The sequence below is a fragment of the Arachis hypogaea genome, chromosome 17 (assembly GCF_003086295.3).
Source record: "Arachis hypogaea cultivar Tifrunner chromosome 17, arahy.Tifrunner.gnm2.J5K5, whole genome shotgun sequence".
Lineage (NCBI taxonomy): Eukaryota > Viridiplantae > Streptophyta > Magnoliopsida > Fabales > Fabaceae > Arachis > Arachis hypogaea.
Genome location: NC_092052.1, coordinates 12,693,292 through 12,700,298, shown reverse-complemented (window position 1 = coordinate 12,700,298; position 7,007 = coordinate 12,693,292).

Here is a 7,007-nt window from a genome sequence, read left to right as displayed (position 1 = left end):
TTACAGCTCCCTCCCTTAAAAAGGTCGGTAGCTCATTTTGTGTTAGCAGATAAAAGCATTATTACAGTAGTTGAAATTGCTGAAGATGTATTAGTGAGCATTAAGGGGCTCACATTTTCCATTGACTTCTATATCCTGGAAATTCCCCCTAATGACTCAGGAAGACCATCATCAATCCTGCTTGGAAAACCATTCCTGAAAACCTCAAAGTTCAAGCTGGATGCATTCTCAGGAACTTACTCCTTTGAGATAGATGGCAGAACTGTGAGTTTCAGTTTAAATGAAGCTATGAAGCATCCTCTGGAAGATCATTCTATCTTTCAGTGCAACATCATTGATGAAATTGTAGCTGAAATTCATCAAGAAGAAGTAGAAGAGAAGCACATGGAGCAAGGTCCAAGTGTGGGGACACCATCCGAACATAATGAATACACTTTACCATTATCACTAGCCCCAGATGATCCAGAGCCCAGCCAATAGTAGAAATTAGAATTGAAGCCCCTTCCTCCATACCTCAAGTATGCTTACCTTGAGGACAATCAGAAGTTTCCAGTTATCATTGCAAGATAACTCACTTTCCAACAGGAAGAGCAACTGCTCAGTGTGTTGAGAAAGCACAAGAAAGCAATTGGGTGGAGTTTGGCAAGGCATCAGCCCTCAAGTTTGTGAGCACAGAATATATTTAGAAGAGGACTCAAAGCCTATCCATCAACCCCAAAGAAGATTGAATCCCACCATCTTAGAAGTTGTCAAGAAAGAAGTGACCAGGCTACTTGAAGCAGATATCATTTACCCCATCTCAGACAGTGAATAGGTAAGTCCAGTACAAGTGGTGCCCAAGAAGTCTGGAGTCACAACAGCAAAGAATGAGCATGGAGAGCTCCTGACAACTAGAGTACAGAATTTATGGAGGGTTTGCATTGACTATAGGCGTCTCAACCAAGCTACTCGCAAGGATCACTACCCCTTGCCATTCATTGATCAAATGCTCGATCGCCTGTCAGGTAAATCCCATTATTGCTTTTTAGATGGTTATACAGGCTACTTTCAAATTCATATAGCTCCTGAAGATTAGGAAAAGACCACTTTTACATGACCCTTTGGAATGTATGCATATAAAAGGATGCCTTTTGGCTTATGTAATGCACCTGCTACTTTCCAAAGATGCATGATGAGTATCTTCTCAGATCTTATTGAGAACTGTATGGAAGTATTTATGGATGATTTTAGCGTATATGGTGATTCATTTGACCTCTGCTTGGATAGTTTAGCTAGAGTATTAGACAGGTGTGTTAGTTCAAACCTTGTATTGAATTTTGAAAAATGTCATTTAATGGTAAAACAAGGGATTGTTCTAGGACACATTGTCTCTAAACTGGTATTTCAGTAGATCCAGCAAAGGTAGATGTCATTTCTAGTTTACCTTACCCCTCCTCCATGAGGGAAGTCCGTTCGTTCCTAGGCCATGCAGGTTTTTACAGGAGATTCATTAAGGACTTCAGTAAGGTAGCATTACCTTTATCCAGACTGATACAGAAAGATATTGAGTTCGAGTTCAGTGAGGATTGTATACAAGCGTTTGATAAGATAAAGATCGCCCTGACTCAAGCTCCGATTGTGAGAGGACCAGACTGGAGCCAGCCATTTGAGATTATGTGTGATGCCTCCAACCATGCAGTAAGAGCGGCGATGGCTCAGCGTGAAGGTAAGGATCCTTTCGTAATTGCTTATGCGTCTAAAACCTTAGACGCTGCTCAGTCTAATTACACTACTACTGAAAAAGAGCTTCTTGCTATTGTTTTTGCTCTGGATAAATTCCGAGCCTATTTACTTGGTACTAAGGTAGTAGTGTACTCGGACCATGCAGCTCTAAAATATTTATTAGCTAAAAAATAGTCCAAACCAAGGTTGATACATTGGATACTACTGTTGCAAGAATTTGATTTAGAAATTAAGGATAGGAGTGGTAACCAGAATTTAGTAGCAGACCACTTGAGTCGCCTTGAGCACATTAAGGATGACTCCACTCCTATAAATGATGCTTTTCCATTTGATAGCTTGCATGCAGTATCTGAAGTAGTTCATTGGTATGCACCTGTAGCTAATTATCTAGTTAGTCATACTTTCCCTCCCGATTTTACTAAGCATCAAAGGGACAAGCTGAAAAGTGAGTCTAAATATTATATATGGGATGACCCATATCTATGGAGGTGTGGTGCTGACCAAGTAATTAGTAGGTGTGTGCCTCAAACAGAATTCCAGTCCATTTTAGAGGCCTGCCACTCTTCTGAGAGTGGAGGACATTTTGGCCCTCAAAGAACAGCTAGAAAATTTTTAGACTGTGCATTCTGGTGGCCTACTTATTTTAAAGATGTTGCTGAATTTTGTAAATCTTGTTCCCCATGCCAAAGATTTGGTAATATATCCAAGAGGGATGAGATGCCTCAACAGATTATGCTTTTCTGTGAAATTTTTGACGTTTGGGGCATTGACTTCATGGGTCCATTTTCAAACTCTAATGGTTACCTTTATATATTGTTAGCCGTAGATTATGTTTCTAAATGGGTGGAAGCAATTCCTACCCATACTGATGATGCTAACACTATTGTTTCCTTTGTTAGAAACCATATTATCTGTCGCTTTGGATCACCACAAGCAATCGTGAGCGATCAAGGCACTCATTTTTGTAACATGAGACTAACATGATTACTGAAGAAGCATGGGATCGTTCACAAAGTAGCAACAGCATATCATCCCCAGACCAATGGACAAGCAGAAGTGTCTAACAGAGAAATCAAACGCATTCTGGAGAAGATAGTAAAGCCTCATAGGAAAGACTGGAGTACCAGGCTACAATATGCACTCTGGGCATATAGAACAGCATACAAAACACCCATTGGGATGAGCCCCTTCCGCTTGGTATACGGAAAGGCTTGCCACCTTCCAGTAGAGGTGGAACACAAGGCTTTCTGGGCTGTGAGGGAGTGCAACATAAATTTTGAAGAAGCTAGTGCTGAAAGAAACTGCAACTAGCAGAACTGGAGAACCTTCGCCTAGAAGCATATGACAACTCCAGGCGATACAAGGAGAAGATGAAGGCTGTCCATGACAAGCACATAAAAAGGAGAGAGTTCAGACCAGAGGAGTTAGTTCTTCTTTATAACTCCAGGCTGAAGCTTATGCCAGGCAAACTAAGATCAAGATGGGAAGGTCCTTATAGAGTAGAAAAGGCAGAGCCATACAGAGTTTTTCACCTGCGTCATCCTTCTAGCTCCAAATTCCTAAAAGTCAATGGACACCGCCTAAAGCTTTATCATGGAGAAAAGATGAAGGATCATAAAGAGCTAGAGGTTTTCTTCTTGGAAGACCCACCAACAGAAGCAGAATGAGCCTGAAGACCGTCCAACTTAAGGACGTAAAAGCAAAGTGCTAGGTGGGAGACAGCCCACCATGGTATGATCGTTCCGTTTCAGTCTTAGTTTTAGTTTACTTTATTCTATTTTTGTTTTTGTTAATGACTCTTCTCATAATCTCTGCATATAGCTGCATATAGCCTGCATTTGCATTCTGTATATATATATATATATAAGCAAGCACGCGTCGTGCAAGCGTCGCTGACGCGTCCGCGTCATAGGTGCTTTCACAAAAAGAAGCAGAGAGTTACGCGAGAGTGTGGCTGAAGGCGTGCCTAAGGCACAAAACACGCCCACGCGTACGCGTCCCTGACGCGTCCGCGTCAAATTACAAAAAAGCCTTCCACGCGAGCGCGTCACTCACGTGTACGCGTGACCCTGCGAACTCGACGTAAATGGGTATATGGCAGCAAGTTATGATGGAGTGGGGCCGGAATGGTGCTGGAAGCACAAGCCCTACCACGCGTGCCCCACGCGGCCGTGTCGTTTTTCAAAATATGGTCATTCACGCGTGCGCGTCACCCACGCGCATGTGTCACCCAAAATTTTGGCAATATGCATATAAAACAGAGAGTTGTGCATACGCGAGGCTGCACTCGCGCCAATCGCACAAATCAAACTACGCGAACGCGTGACCCACGCGTCCGCGTCACCTGCGACGCACAGCTTATCCAAATTAGCACCAGATATCTTATCTTTTCTTCCCCAAATCCAAATCTTTTCTTTTCCCTTCTTATTTCTTTCTTCTCCCTTCTCCCTTCTTTATTCCTTCTTATTTTTTTTACCTTTCCCCCTTATTTTTCACATCCATTAACAAGGTTTTTTTCTTTCTTTCTTCACTTTTCACTTTTCACTTTTCCATTATTTTTATTTATGTTCTTTTCTTTTTCATTTTACTTTCATTATCTATATTTTATTTTTCTTTTTCTTTTTCTTTTAATATTCTTTTAATTGGTGTTAGAAATTTAATTGGATAATTGTTTTCTTCTATATTTTGCTTGTGAGTATATTAAGGAATTGTTTGACAATTAATATTAGTTCTTAAAGGGTTGTTTGCATGTTCAATTTAATATTTTCCATAACATCTTTATCATGCATGCTATATGTTTGTGAAAAAGCCCGTATGGCATTTCACATTATTTTAAATTATTCTATTCTACTACTCTAAATGCTGGTTGTTTTTCACAAAAACCCCTTTTATATTTTATTGATTAAATATAATTGTCAATACAAACAGATTGTTAGTTTGAAAGAGTTGATAATCAAACTTGGACATTTAATGCTTGATCTATGCTACTCATGCCTTTGCCGGCATGCCAATAAACATCTTGGATCTACTCGCCATCACATGCACTTGCTATATTTCCATTGATGAACTTTTCACATGTAGTCATGACCATGTGTTAACGACATCCCTCTTTACTGTGCATTGATTATCACCTATACCATCCTCTTCCTTGCTCGAACCCTTAAGCTTTACATGTACTTACTTTTTTTCCCTTTTCAGGATGGCCACCAAGAAGGGCAAAGAGAAAGCTACTTCCAAACAACCGGCAAGGAAAGGAACAAAAAGAGCACTAGTGGCAGAGCCATCTTCAACAGCAGTAAAGCCTTCAACAAAGCGAATCAAGAGGATCATCAAGGTCGATGAAAAAGAGAAAGCCTTTTGGTGCACGAAAATTAATTCACACTATGTAATTCCGCACAACTAACCAGCAAGTGCACTGGGTCGTCCAAGTAATACCTTACGTGAGTAAGGGTCGATCCCACGGAGATTGTTGGCTTGAAGCAAGCTATGGTTATCTTGCAACTCTTAGTCAGGATATTAATTAGTGGCTATCAATTGACTTGCAAATGAATAAGAGAGCATGAATTAAAGGTTACTTGTTATGCAGTAGATGAGAATATGTTGGAGTTTTGGAGATGCTTTGCCTTTTGAATCTCTGCCTTCTCTCTATCTTCTTCTTCACGCACGCACGTCCCTCCTATGGCAAGCTGTGTGTTGGAGGATCACCGTTGTCAATGGCTACCATCCTTCCTCTCAGTGAAAATGGTCCAGGTGCACTGTCACCGCACGACTAATCATCTGTAGGTTCTCGATCATACCGGAATAGGATTCACTATCCTTTTGCGTCTGTCACTACGCCCAGCACTCGCGAGTTTGAAACTCGTCACAGTCATCCAATCCCAGAATCCTACTAGGAATACCACAGACAAGGTTTAGACTTTTCGGATTCTCAAGGATGCTGCCAATGGATTCTAGCTTATACCACGGAGATTTCGATTAAGGAATCTAAGAGATACTCATTCAATCTAATGTAGAACGGAGGTGGTTGTCAGGCACACGTTCATAGGTTGAGAATGGTGATGAGTGTCACGGATCATCACATTCATCATAATAAGGCGCAAATGAATATCTTAGATAGGAACAAACATGATTGAATAGAAAACAGAAATACTGGCATTAACTCATCGAGGCACAGCAGAGCTCCTCACCCCAACAATGGAGTTTAGAGACTCATGCCATTAAAAGGTACAAAGTTTAGATCTAAAATGTCATGAGATACAAAATAAATCTCTAAAAGTTGTTTAAATACTAAACTAGTAACCTAGGTTTACAGAAAATGAGTAAACTATGATAGATGGTGCAGAAATCCACTTCTGGGACCCACTTGGTGTGTGCTGGGGCTGAGACTAAAGCTTCTCACGTGCATAGGGCTGTTTTGGGCGTTCAACGCCAGCTTTGGATCCAATTCTGGCGTTGAACTCCAACTCCTAACTTGTTTCTGGCGCTGGACGCCAGACAGTAGCATGGAACTGGCGTTGAATGCCAGTTTATGTCATCTATCCTTGAGCAAAGTATGGACTATTATATATTGTTGGAAAGACCTGGATGTCTACTTTCCAACGCAATTGGAAGCGCGCCATTTGGAGTTCTGTAGCTCCAGAAAATCCACTTTGAGTGAAGGGAGGTCAGAATCCAACAGCATCAGCAGTCCTTTTTCAGCCTGAATCAGATTTTTGCTCAGCTCCCTCGATTTCAGCCAGAAAATACCTGAAATCACAGAAAAATACACAAACTCATAGTAAAGTTCAGAAATATGAATTTTGCCTAAAAGCTACTGAAAATAAACTAAAAACTAACTAAAACACACTAAAAACTATATGAAATTAACCCCAAAAAGCGTATAAAATATCCGCTCATCACCTTTCCAGCAAAGGACATTGCGCGGTTCACTAACCGCTACTGTGAGCAGATGTTCCCCATCCTGGCTAAGAGGAACTATAACAATGAGCACCTTCTCATTCTTCTGACCCACATTATTGAATTTGTTGAGCCCCGCATTGAGCGAAGACAATGGGGATTCATATGGAGACAGCCACGGCAAGTTAATCTATCATGGGTAGTTGAATTCTACTCCAATTTTCTCATGCCAACCATGCCGTCTGTCTATGTTCGTCAGAAGCAAGTTCCCATAACTGAAGAGGCCATTCAAAGAGCTTTAGATCTTCCCCCTGCACCAGAAGGATTAGACGCATTCCAAAAAGCCTCATTCAAGCGCCAGACATATCAATTTGATTGGGACGCCGTTC